Source organism: Parasteatoda tepidariorum, chromosome 1, assembly GCF_982258835.1.
Source record: "Parasteatoda tepidariorum strain Cologne lab strain chromosome 1, Ptep-v5.0, whole genome shotgun sequence".
Classification (NCBI taxonomy): Eukaryota; Metazoa; Arthropoda; class Arachnida; order Araneae; family Theridiidae; genus Parasteatoda; species Parasteatoda tepidariorum.
In genome coordinates this window covers 11,665,612-11,679,736 of record NC_141755.1, presented here as the reverse complement: position 1 = coordinate 11,679,736, position 14,125 = coordinate 11,665,612, and the positions used below count along the sequence as shown (strand labels likewise).

At 28.6% G+C, this 14,125-nt stretch overlaps 1 long non-coding RNA gene across 2 annotated transcripts; it reads left to right on the top strand.

The window, feature by feature from the left end:
• Window positions 1-3,121: 3,121 nt before the first annotated feature.
• LOC139425408 (uncharacterized) lies at window positions 3,122-13,740 on the top strand. Of its 2 annotated transcripts, none has more exons than XR_015432530.1 (3): window positions 3,122-3,241; window positions 6,132-6,199; window positions 12,233-13,740. It is a non-coding gene; the product is annotated as an uncharacterized LOC139425408 (long non-coding RNA). The 2 variants fall into 2 exon arrangements; XR_011636662.2 differs by having other exon boundaries at window positions 3,174-3,495.
• Window positions 13,741-14,125: the final 385 nt, after the last annotated feature.

Here is a 14,125-nt window from a genome sequence, read left to right as displayed (position 1 = left end):
TATTTGCTATCATGTTCCAATTTAATCAAAAATGTTTTATCTCGATAAATAACAAAACAATTGTATCTTATCGTGAATATAGTATTTTCTAATTCAATAGCTAATAATATTCCTTTGAGAAAAACTGAAATAGTTTCGTGCAATTATGACAATTGGCTTATTGACTTTACCTCAAATGTAATCAGAAGGTCTCGATTGTTATTGTAACTTAACTCTGAAGTGCCATTTACAAAAGAAGATTCGTTGTCACTTCAGTCTTTCGGTTTTAGGTTAGAAGCTAGAATAAATGTATGTAAACATAAACACTACGAGAGACCCTTCCCCATATACCCGATGATCAATTCCAGGGGTTTTAAACATCAGGATCAGACTGACCATGGACCTGAAATTACGATCACCCCCTACGTCCAAACTGCTATCATGCCCTTCTTAAAGACGGAGTCCCTTGGGCTCCACACAAGTTTAAGTAAAAAAACATTTTTGAAAAAATATTAACATTGTTTTAGAACATATTTAGTTGTAATTTGTTTCATCAATATCAGATGAATAAAATATTTGTATAGAATTTTATAAATTTACTCAGGCTGAAGACACGAAAACGAGTCACTATTTAAATTATTCTAAGAAATAACATCTCAGGATAGTGCAATTGAAAAATTGGCCTTAACCGTCTGGAGACCTATCCTATGAATTTTTAACTCCTAAATCGAGGGGAGGAAAAAATCGAAGAATAAATTAGAAATGTATTTCAACATAAAATAATAACACTTGATATTTGTGTTTACGAATTATAGGACTTTGTATTTATAAACTGTTTTTATGGCAGTTGTTTCCGAAAGGCAAAGGTGTTCCGCTGAGTCATTGGGTTCCGTGGAAGGGTTACAGGGTTCCTGAGAGTTTGTGTTCAATCAATGGTCCTTTTATTATTAAATTCTTTGGCTACATGCTACAGGGGAAAAAACTGTTAGTGCTCCTGCTACAAGTTAAACTATCTTATATAAAACAAAATTTAAAGACTATTATTGATAAAGAAATGAACTTCTTTTTCCATTTAATGTTTTAGAAATGTAATTAGTTTCTTAATCTTTGGTTCATATTTTCAAAGTTGGTGGTAAACTTTATTTATAAAGTCGGATTTCCGTTAAAATAAAAACTTGGTAGGGGAAAAATTTCGGTCCGCTGTCTTGATAAATCTTTTTAACCCTTTCAAGTGGTGAGGAAAAAAACTCTCTCACTCTTTTTAACAATAATATTTTCCACCAAATATGTAATACTTGTCATCTCTTAAACTACCCATACTTTGTAGATAAAACAAATCGCTTCATTTTGGACGTGCATACGACGACCATAATTCTAACTTCTATTCTTTGCTAAAATTTTGGTTAAAATATTTCTTCCCTGTTATTAAGCTAAGGATTAAGGCTATTCTTCGAAAGCTCTAACATCATTATGGAATAACGCTTATTAGTGAATAATATATTGTTTTTATAGCTGTTATGAGTTTATAACATTTAATCAAGACAGTAGCTATGTTTTAGTTTTATCCAACTTATGCCAGCACCAGCAGACTGGGTGTTAATTATCAAATTGGAGCAAAATGATAGTTACAAAGTTTCTTTCCTTTTTTTTACGGAAAAGAAGCGTACGTTTTTAATCAAATTCTTAAACACCTCAGTGCTTGGGTTCACTAACTGTGCGAAAATTCTATGAAAAAAACTAAGCAAAAATTGAGAGTTAATCATTTATTTAATTAAGTTTCTTAAGAGGAAAATTTTTGTAATATTCTTTATTTTTTCTAAAATGTAATTTTTCTTAAATAATTAAGCTGTTTGTCCAACAAATCTATAGATTTTATAGACAATATACTTTATATACATTTATAGATAATCACACTTTGAAAGAGAGCATATATTTAAAAATTAAAGCTGGGTTTCCAGTTTAAGACATTGAAACTGCGGGGAGCAGGGTTACTTTCTTTAGCGACAAACTTCGAAATAGAATTGTATTTTCATAATCTTTTGTCTGTGTAACTCTTTTTGAACAATTTTCTTAATAAAATTTTATTTTGTAATTTAAAAATACTACTTTGCAATGATAAAAATATATCATTAAGTTTTTTCAATAAATAGATTAACGCATTCATAAAAAAATGAACACTTATGGAATAAAAAGCTTAAAATAAATAGAAATATTTGTAAAAAATTGAAAAGCTTTCAATTTATTTTATTATTATGTTTTTTCGTCAATGACTTTCATTTAATGAGAGTGGTTTGTTTCTATAAACCAAAAAAGGAAAGTTGAGTTCCATGTAAAAGTGTTTAATTAAGTTTAATCAGTCAGAATGCTTATCATGCTTAATGTATCACATGATAATTATTTATTTTCTTGAGAAAATTTAAATAAGAAGATTAAACTGTTAATTGTTTTAAAAACTTCTAAACTTTCAAATATAACGTATTATCCAAAAATATTGTTAAATTCTTATTTTTCCACCTGTTTATGATGTATAAAGTTCTAAAGAATGAAGCAAGCCTCACCAAGATATAGTGAGTCATTATAATCACAGTTAATAAACACGAATTAAAATCGTCAAAGTGATTTAATTTTTGAATGAGACATAAAAGGTGTTTTTATGAAATATTAGCGGTTTTAGCAAAGGAATGAATTGCCATAAATATTAGAATTACAAGAAGTGTTTTCTGTATCAATATTTTAGGTTTTCCTTTTTTTTTTGCTTCCTTCTTATTTAAACATTGTTTGGTAATGCTCAGAGTACATGTTTATTTTTTTGTTGACACTGATCTCAGACGTTAAAAATAAAATTCAAAGAAAATGGTATTCTTATGGCACTAACTCTGTTACATGAGTATGACCCAGCCTGAATGAAAGGGCCGTTCTCACTGCATTCAAAAAATCATGAATGCGAGTTCAGAGATGTAAGCGAGAACGTGATTGGCGAATTTTTCAGGGGCATTTCGTATTTCACCAATCAAGTTCTCAAGGGTTTCTTTGAAATTCTTTTGCGCAAGCACATGTTTCGCACGCGCGTGATGATAAAACAAACGCAACAAATATGGTCCGTATGAATGTCTCGCTTCTTGTCTATGTCTATCGGTCGGCTGCTGTGCTCCTTTTTTTAATTCGATAAAAAGAAATCTACTTGTACTTCAACTGAAACACTAAATATAAACAAAAAGTTGACATGAACAAATTAGCGACAAGTTTCCTTTCCAATTCCTCTGTAAACAAACTATTATAATTTTAATTTAAATCCTTTTATTTTAATTAGTATGTTTCCTAGAATCATGTATATGAATTATTTTTAATTGTATTCGTAAACTGTTTGATTCATATATTTATTGGAAATCTATTTTTAAACTAATTTAAAAATGATTGTTTTCACCCTCTTGAACTGTAATTAAGTGATGCATGACTTTAAATATTATATTTAAAGCTATTTTTAAGCTTTAAGTTTGGTATCAGCTTTATTATGGGGTAATCTTTAGTTCTTTTATGTTTTAATTAATAAAGTTTTAATGATTTGAAATATTTAGCAGCAATTTACTTTTATTAAAATGTATTCTTCTGCTCTAATGCTAGTGTTATTTAAACTGTTGTAATTTCTTTTCCTTTTACAACTACAGTTGAAATATCATTACCTTTCTTTAAATGTTATGAAAAGAGAGGAGTAGTGTTAATAATTTCATCATTAACTCTGATTAAGTATGTAATTATTTGGGTAAATATTTTTTTAAAATCGATCTGAAGTAAGTTCTATAGATTATTTATCTAAGTAGCAAATGTGATAGTGATTCATTTTAAGAGTATCAAATATTTTTTTAACAATATGAAATATTAGCTATATCTTACATTTTTGTGTCAGTTTCTAAAACTCCCTCATTGTGTGATCATCAAATAGATATTTGGCTTTTGCCCTGGGGACAGGATTTCATTTCTTATGCTAAAGAATTGCTGGTCGATTAGACTGCTTGCAATCTGTTCTAATGCAGGTTTTTGAAAGTAAAGAAGCTTTGGGACCACTGAAATTGAACCCTGTTCAACATAAAATAATTGTCTGTAGTTCCCTGCACCAGCAACTTACATTAAGGCACAATATACGTTTCTGGTGTTTTTTATTTCTGATTTAGTGTTATAGTCTGAGGTTTTCTAAAAAAAATAACAAATTTCATTATAATTGTATATACAGTAGAGAACCAATTATCCGGGATGCTCGGGACCATCGCTATCCCGGATATCTGAATTTCCCGGTTTTCTGGATCGACCAAAAAGTGTCGTTAATCGATGTTTTATCGAACCCGAAGTACAAGGTAAAAGTGTAATGCATAAAGTAAGAGAAAAAAGAAAGGTACTCCTAACTTTAAAAAGAAAAAAAAAATGGTAGAAATATAACATTTAAAAGAACAAAAAAAATTTGCAAGATTAGAAATCAAGTTTGAAATCAAGTTGAAAATCAAGTTTAAAAAATACAAAATTCTCATATTTATTTTTTAAAAATAATTACAATTCCTAAATTAAATAATATAAACAAAACCAATGATTAAATAACGTAATATATTTCATATCTAATTATACGGGGGAAACGATAAAATAAAAGGAAAACTTATTAATCTAAATAAAAACACTTGAAAATTATCGAACCGAAACGATAATTAAAAAAGGCACTAGCATAAATATTAAAACCCGAAACAAGGCAAGATCAACGGAATTCAACAAAAAAAAAAGAAAAAAACCTAATGATAAAATTTATGAATAAAAAGAATTAATTTATTGAGTGCGAAATTTATCGCGAAAAGAAAAAAAATCAAACGTAGTGGAATCAGAAAAACAAAACTGCAATCTGCTTCATAAAATAATCCTATGTTTAAAATAATAAACAATTCTCCTTTTATTTTATTTTTTTGTTGATAAAAACAAGATTTTTAATTACAGCAGATGTGATTCCACACCAAGAAAAACTTGTAATTGATACCGCACTTCCAAAGAATAAGAATTTATTCAAAAGAAAAAGATTTTATTTTTATTAGTCGATGTCAAATAAATATATTTTTCTCTTTTCTTTTTCTGTTCACTGATATGCATGCAATGCATTTTCCCCACCCCCCTCTTAAATCAAGCAGAAAACGAAATCAGCATGCCACACCCTTGAGTTTGATTGACGGCCTAAAGGAAAAAATAAAACATTCCTCCCTTGCCTGCCTTCAAGGTCACGGAGGAAATGACGTTTCTCTGGGTAAACGGGGAAAAAAATCTTCCCCTTCCTTACATTTCCGCTTTTTTCGTTCTAGTTTAAAATGGCGGGAAATTCGAGCAAAATTTTTCCCGGTTTTCTGGTTTCCCGGTTATCTGGATACCGGATAAATGGTTCTCTACTGTATTACACATTCTCTGATGTAATTTTTTATCATTTGACTTCAGTTTATTAAATTTTAAAAAAAAATCTAGTAGGCAATTCGTGAAAATGTGCAAGGACTGGTTCATATCTTAGTTACTCTTCCCTAAGATCAAGGACTAAGTTATCTTAATTTCTACCCATGTAATGTAATGGCTGAAATTGTTTCATAGCCGACACAGTCCATGTGCGGTTTCTTCCTGTGGGAAAGTGCTATGAAGCCACAATCACTTTAGGTTACGCTCACACTGCTGGTTGAGAGTTAGGGTCTTGATCTTGATCCTCGCAGCCAACTAAATAACCGGCTTGTGTACACAACTAGGAATCTCATTAAATCTGTTGAGGAAGTTAGAAGAGAAGCGCGAAGAGTGCCTATGTTAACTGACTGCGATCCAAATTACATGGCTTTCATACCATGGGATTAAGAGATAGATCCAAGAAAATATAGGACTAAGTGCTTGGCTATAGTTGGGTGATGTGTTTATTGTTAGGGGAATATATTTTTAGAAATATATATATATATATATATTTTATGCTTATTTTGTTTTATCTTTGTCTTCTGAATTTTTTTTTCAAAAAATTGAACTTTTTCCATGGAAGGAATAATATGATTATAAATCTTGTAGCTCTGCCTTGCAGTATTTTGTTTAGTGAATAAAAATTGTTTTGCTTCTCATAACATTATCATATACTTACTTATCATATATAACCTTATTTTCAGCCTGGATAGAGTTTCTGAAGTTTGATGTATCCTCAACTACCACATGTTTCTATCCAAGTATTAAATCTGTAAGTTTTTTCATGTTTGCTATTCTATTTTTAGGTAATCTATGCTCTAAATGTTTTTTAAATATTATTTTATTTGTTAAATATTTAGATTTACTTTTTTATTGTTGAGCAATTATTTATCGGCATTAAAATATTAAAAATGAATTGCAGACAATATTTACTTTATCCAAACTAAAACCATATCTCACTTATGTAAGTAACTTCACAAACATACAACTGCAATGGCTATGAAACAAAAATAAAAAAAAGTTCCACTTCTCTATTCGCTTATTTTTCAATTGAAATGCTTTAAGGCTTTCTCTTAGTTTATCCAAACTAAGATTTCTCCCCGGTTTTGTCTGTTCAACCTTCTAGAGAGAACCACCTGCCCAAGTGTTCCACTTTTTTTAGTTATTGATGGTAACTGGCTGAAAGAAGAAGAAAAAAATTTCATCAGCTAAACATTCTAAAATCTGGTTTAAAATGGCAAATCTCCCTTCATGTTGAAAACTGTATCAGTAAAGCCACCATGTGCCCACAATCAATCAAGTATAAGAGTCATTTAATAAATTTATTGTTTTGTCCTTTATATTTGTTTAAAATGTTATATTTAAGGGCTGTTGGCAGCTAACAATATAGAGGGGAGGAAGGGGCTTGATAAAGTTGTGACAGAGCTTGTAATAGACGGAAGAAAGGTGTGACAATCGAAATTTTGGTTAAAATAAAAGCATTTAAAATTAGCAAATTATTTATTTATAAATTGTTCTTTTTTTTAATAAAAATTAGTATGTATGCTATTATTAATATAGTTGCGCTTACAAAAGTAATTAAAATACATTAATAAAGGTTTATAAAAAAAATTGAAATCTATACTACAACATGTGTTTAGGGGGTTTAATGAAGTGTATCACTTTGTGAGAAAAAGAGGGAGGGGTCAAAAATTTTGAAAATATGTGGGGCATCATTTATAAATGACCCTGTTATTGATTTATTTTATATCAAAATAACCTTACACCAAAAAAAGTATAGTTTATAATGTAATCATTAAAAATAAATTTTTTTCTCTTGAAGTATTATTTTGCCCCTTATTTTAAAAATATTAATGATGCTATATAGACAGGCTAATTTTTTTTTCACTTAAGATATTACTTTTTTCTCTTTGCAGAGAAAAATATACATATGTTAGATTAGAGAGGCTGAACCTCTAATGCTCAGTTAGTAAAAAAAAGAGTAAATTTTATAATTGTTTTTCAAAATAATTTCACTAAACATTCAAAAACATAGGAAATATTATATAAAATACTACAATGTAAAGGTTCAACTCAAGTTTTTATTATTCAAGTGATTTATTGAAGTAATTTCTGAACAGTAAAAACATATTTCATACATATAAACATATGTTTCATACAAACAAACATTTCATACATACATACATACATAGAGAAGAATTAAAGAAATTATAATTTAATTTTATTGGAAAACAGTACATGGGTAAAATCTGCTTTTTTTACTTCTGATATATTATACTTTTAATTTGTAATATCTGAATTGCCCTACATCATGTTCAAAAATATTTTAGATAAATTGCATAATTTTTATTAATTTAAAGAGGAATTGAGTTCGTTAAACAAAGAAAAAATATTAAAGTTTGATGCACAAATGAATGGATTCATAAAATAGTGTTTTATATTAATTTTCGGCACATTAAAAAAAATAAAATAGAGACATCACAGACCAATATTTGAATTGTAAATAAGTATTTTAATTTCTTTTAATATTTTTAATCTGTTTTGTAACATTGGCTGATGGCGGGGTCGCATGTAAGTGAATTTCTCTTTTTTAAGTAAGCGAATTTCTCTTTCTAGAAATCCCTTCACAAATGATAATTTCCTAGCAGGCGGTAAATGGCTGAAGAGGAGTGACGTATCAGTACGAGAACCTTTCAATGAATTCCCCCCCCCCCTCTGTTTTTGAATTTTCGACGTGAAGCGTGTGGTCAGTCAGTTGAATTTCTACATTTCAGATAGCTGAATATCTCTTTTAGGTCGGAACGCTTTGGCCTAAAAATGGTCTATCAGCCTTACTGGATCCGGGCAGCCGATGACTACAATTTTGTTTAACCGAACTTTAAATGTAAATTTTTTTTTATTGCTTAGCAATGTGCCTTAAAGTAATTAATATATAAAATTATTATAATCGTATAATATAACTTGAACTATGTTCATAAAATAATAATTACTCCATTCATTTAAAACTACATGCGTGATACTTTTTTTTTAACCCAGCCAAATTTTGTTCACATACTAAATGGTTTCAAAAAATAATTTGTCAAAATAGTTAAAATTATTTTTTAGTAGGTGCAGCACCGAAATTATGAATATCTAATGTATTCTAACTATTGTTTAAGTAGAATTTGTTTGTGTATGTATTTTTTACATGTAGTCAAGATTTTTCTGTTTTAATACATTGTTATTTAAAATATTAATTAGTCTTTCATTATTGACTATGTTTCATACTATTTTTTGTAATTATGAATAATCGATAGTGCACGTGCAGTTTGATACCCTAAACCTCAAGGATTAGTTATAATTCCTCTAAATCTATCTTCATTTTATTAGATTGTGCAGAGCAGATTAATTTATAATTAATTCTAATCCAAATTGCAACATGGCTAAACCGATTAATATTGTTAATTGATCTTGAGGCAGGTGGCTGGCCTGCATGAGCACGTCAGAGAATGGTAATTGATATTAAACGTGAGAAATGAAACGGGTTTTTTTTATCGTTAAATCACAGCGTAATATATTTCAATATTAAGTTTTTTTCAGAAATTTTGTTTCATTTACACATAATGCAAATTATACTTTTAGTAAGTAGTTATTCCAATTACTATACGATCTAATTTATATCATTATTTTTATTAAAAAAATGATTAGTGATAATAGCAAAATATTCCAAAATACATTAAATGTTAGTTTAAAATGAACCATAAATTAAAACAACAAAAACCAAATTACAACAATAGACAATTATTTCAGTACTGTACAGAAGTACCAGTTAGGATGAATGATTTGTTAATTGGGATTATAACTAATTAATCCTAAAAGCTAATTATTTTTCTTTCTTTCAGGCTTCATCTGATAAAGACTTAGCACCCCTGAGTTTAAGACAGATATTATAGCAATTCTGCTATATAGCATTCCCTTAAAAAATTTTTATACAAATCTGACTACTTGGAGGCTCATTAATGTTCCCTCCTTTTCTTATTTTGTTTTTTTCCTTCTTTTTTTTCAGTTTTTGCATCTGTTTAGTTTATAAGACTGTGCAATTTCTTTACTTTGAATACATAGTTCATTTTCATTAGTTGTCAGTATAGCTAAGTCTGTCTCATGTTTTCTTAAAATCTGCTAGCATGACTGAAAAGTAAAACAATCTTTGACACTTTTATTTCAGTATTACACATTTGTAATATTGAAATATTGACTTTATTCATGAGAGTGCTTTGCTTTTCAACCTTTTTCAAAGCAAAATGTAATACCTCCCTATAAATGTAACCGTAATATAAATGTAAGTGACCAATCCAAATGGACATGACATATACAAACAAGTTTTCAAATAAAATAACATCTTCTAAGAGAAGTATTGAATCGAAGTTTTGAATTTTCGATTAAAACACTGAAATTGCCACTAATTTTAGCCAAGGTAATATAGTCATATGTTGGGTTAAGAAGTTCCATTTGTGTGAAAATCTGACTTTTGATCCTTAAATGCACTTAAAATGTACTGTTTAAGGAACAGCACTGCCTCCTCTGGAAGTTGAAATGAAATGAAAGTGCTGTACAGCTTTTACTCATTTAACCAGCAATGCTATTCAAGCAATTCAGAACTGACCTCAAATAGCTGTTTATACTTAGGGTTTCTTAACAACTCCTACCGATCAGACCAAGTACATGTAAAACCATCTTGACTTATATAAATAGCAGTATTTTGGCAAATTTTTCACAAATTTGGATTTTTATTATAAATTTGATTGGGCTTGCCGAGAATGTTCAGTTCTCAATCTGCACACTACCGTATACTCGAAAATTGCTTCTACTACAGTCTTCTCTGTCATTATAATGTAATTATCAAATGTTTTAATGTTTTTCGAAAACTAGATTTAAATTGAATCATTTCTGGTTATCCCAATATTGACCATTAATGAACTATTTCCGAAACAGCAAATTTTGCTTGAAATTCTTTTCGTGCAACATATTGGCTCTTTCGCTACCAATCCTGCGCCTACGTGTGATGAAATTATTTCCTAGTAGTTTGGGTTGATAAAACAGATAAAGTGGTAGTAAGATGCATATTATCATCCTACTATTTTTACAGAAAATAAAATATTTTCTCTTGACAATAACATATTAATTGTTGAAGCAAACTTACTGTGAATTTTCTAAACTAAAATGGTTGCTAAAAAAATATAATTTAGCATTGATTTTATTTTTTATGGATTATCGCTTTTTAATGATAGATACAGCATACCACCAATCATCAGCTGGAAGGAAACATGTAAAAAAACTGGAACAAAGCTGTGTTTCATATAAACTTTTGAATCATTGACATGTCATGGTGTAGAAATAACTTTAAATTAAATTTTCAAAACGAAAATTAAAACATAAACTTTGAAACCCCTAAAAAAAATCTTTACCAAAAACCGTAGAAAGTTGGTAGCCTTGATCTCTCCTGGCAGTAACACTTTGTTAATTAAAAATCTTATTAAGAATTTTAAAAAATAAAATGGTTGCCAAAAAAGGAAATTTATTTTTATCATTTAGCACTTTTCAATGATATGTTTTGCATACATTATTATGCATATGTTATGCAATGATATGTTATGCATAAGTTGGTAGCCTTGATCTCTCCTGGCAGTAACACTTTGTTAATTAAAAATCTTATTAAGAATTTTAAAAAATAAAATGGTTGCCAAAAAAGGAAATTTATTTTTATCATTTAGCACTTTTCAATGATATGTTATGCATTACCACCCATACTTGACTGGCAATTACCATGCTAACAAGTGCGACGTTAAGCATTGCTTTAAAGTAAAGTTACAATTTCAGTACTGCTAATAAAATAGTGATTGCTAAAAACTGTAGGTTTAAAAACAATTAGTTAAATGTTTCTAATGGTTTGTATTATTTTTAGAACTAGTATTACTAGATTGAACACACTGTGCCAGGGAGGGTTAAAATTTGCCTATGAGCTCTTCATTTAATTTATTTTTTCATTTTGTCTTTAGAACTGGTAGTACATTAACCCCATCCTTCTCGCTCCCGTGAAAATGACGAGGTGAGGTTTCGTCCTCTATTTCTCGCTCCCGTCATATTTCCAGGCTGGAGTGTTCAGTAGTAACACACCAATAAGAATAAAACTAATTCATTTCTTTTGCCCGTAAAATATTTTATCTTTCATTTTACACACCAGATGGCAGTACCAGGATATTTTTAAGGTAATTGTAGATAGTTAGTTTATTTTAAACTAGATGTCAGCAACAAGATGTTTGGATGTCAGAAAAAAAATTAGTACTTTTATGACCGTTTTCTTGAAAATTAACCGAGTGTTAAGGGGTTAATGAAATTTGGACTTCTTTTCCTATAGAATCATTTCTGTATAATCTTTCATTTAAAGGTTCAGTTGTGGAATGAAATTATATTAAATGGAATGTCACTAATTCTCAGCCTTTTTTAATATTGAATCTGCAATTTATTCTCTTATTTTAGGGTGAGGACTATTAATAATTTATTTTTGATTTTTATAATTATTTTGTATAAAGTTTCAGAATCAGAATTGTTTTAAATTATCATTTTTACATTAAAATGCACTTAATTAGTCAACATTTCATGAAACAATTAAAATATGCCTTTTATGAGACTGTACAGTATTTGCCTTGTAATTATGCTAAGATTCCTATTTATTTTATATTTAAATCTTTCTTACAATCAGTTGTATTTTTATCGCTTGTCTATATTTACTTTTATTCCTTCACATTAATGTAATTTTCTTTTCTAGCACTACATAAATGAATAAATCTAATCCTTCAATGAGTAAATCAAAAAGTGCTGGGGTTTTTGAAAATTTGTATGAAATCAGACAACGGTATGAAGACACTGCTTTAGTACTGTTCAAAGAAAGACAAAACAAATCTCGTCCTTTGAATTATTTAAGTCTTGGTGAAAGCAGGAAAAGTTATGCCTATTCATGTCATGGCAATTCAGCTGCCATTGTTGGCAAGAAAAAAGGTGAAGTGATCAAGGCAGATGAAAAGCCAATTCAAAGTCATGTTTGTACAATTCTATAAAAGGAATTTTTTTTCTAGCCTGAACTGTTTCAGGGAATGAATTGTTTTAGTCGCCTTTATCTAGCTAAAAAAATTATTTTATTATAATGTAATCTGTTTAATGATATCTGGTATGTTTTGATAATAGGCTTTTTATGTCTCGAAAAATCATTTTTTTAGCAGATACTTATAGAAAACTGATGTATTTTGAAAGTTTGGTTTATATTTTCTGTGTTTAGGATTTAAATCTTGTTCTGGTAGTACTACATTTAGATGTGATTATTTTTGCACTGAAATTATTAACCAATTTATTTATATAAATAAGTTTTTAAAAAAGTTTTTTTTTTAAATCAAAGAATAACTAAGCATTGTAAAATGACATGCTATAACTACTATTTGCATTACTCAAAACATTTTATTATGTCCGTAAAAGTTTTGCTTTAATGTAGATCGTTAGTCTTTTCTGAAATATTAAATTTCTCATAGTTTATAAATTCTCTTCGGTTTGCAAAAGACTCTACATGGTTTATAAATCTCTAATACAAGAAGGTTGTTTTTTATATTTTGCCCAATGTTAAATCACCCTTATAAATTAGTTTCGCTTATTGGTATTAATTTCTCGTGTTAAAGAACACGTTTACAAGACTAATAGATTATTAGTCAATAAATTGATTGGTTGCTTTTTGAAATTCTTCTATTGACTGTTATATGCATTTTCATTCACTTAATTATTACTGCAATTACCGTATATACCGGTGCATCAGTTGGCTTTTCAAACCCATGCATTATAAACCATGAGATAGATATGAATAACTCTGTATCAGTTTATCCCCTTCAAAACTATTTTTAATATGTTATATGCAATTAATTTTGCATTTTCTCTCTTCATATTTTCTTTACAAAGGTTTTTTTGAGCAATACTTTGAATTTTTCTCAGAAAAAATTTAAGAATATGGAAAATTAAGATAATTTATTAAAGAGTAATTTAATGTTTTTAACATAAACTTATGTATATATATCTATATATATGCACAGATTATAATATATATCTCATTTTAGAACTTTTCATCTTTTTTTTCCAGAGGTCGACTGTACACTTGACTTAGTTGACCAGTTGATCTGCTATCTCGCTATCAAAAATAGGGGTTTACTTATACATTGGTATATACAGTCTACATATATATTTTTTAAAACTGTCCGTTTTTGACCGACATTTTTTGATGAAACTGTATTGTGAAAAGTGTTTTAGCTAGCAATGTGGATTCTATGTTATATTAGCATTTAAATTTCAGCACTATCATCTACAAATTTTAGATTAATTTTAGCAAAACTAAAGTTATTTTACATAAGGGTTTGGATTAAAAAATATTTTTTAATGATATTGGTCTAGCCAAATTGCTGTTTGTATTAAATTCTGTTGCTGTTTGTAAAAATATTTACTGTTTGAATTGCAAAATTAATAAAGAAATATATTTTTTATAAATATTACTGAGATCCAGTAAAATAAGTCCAATTGCCTAATTCAAAAAAAAGAAAAAAAAAAGAACTTGAGCTGACTTTTATCAGCTTAGCTAATGAAAATTAAGACACCTGGTGGCTGAGTGGTAGCGCTTCACGCTCCCGTG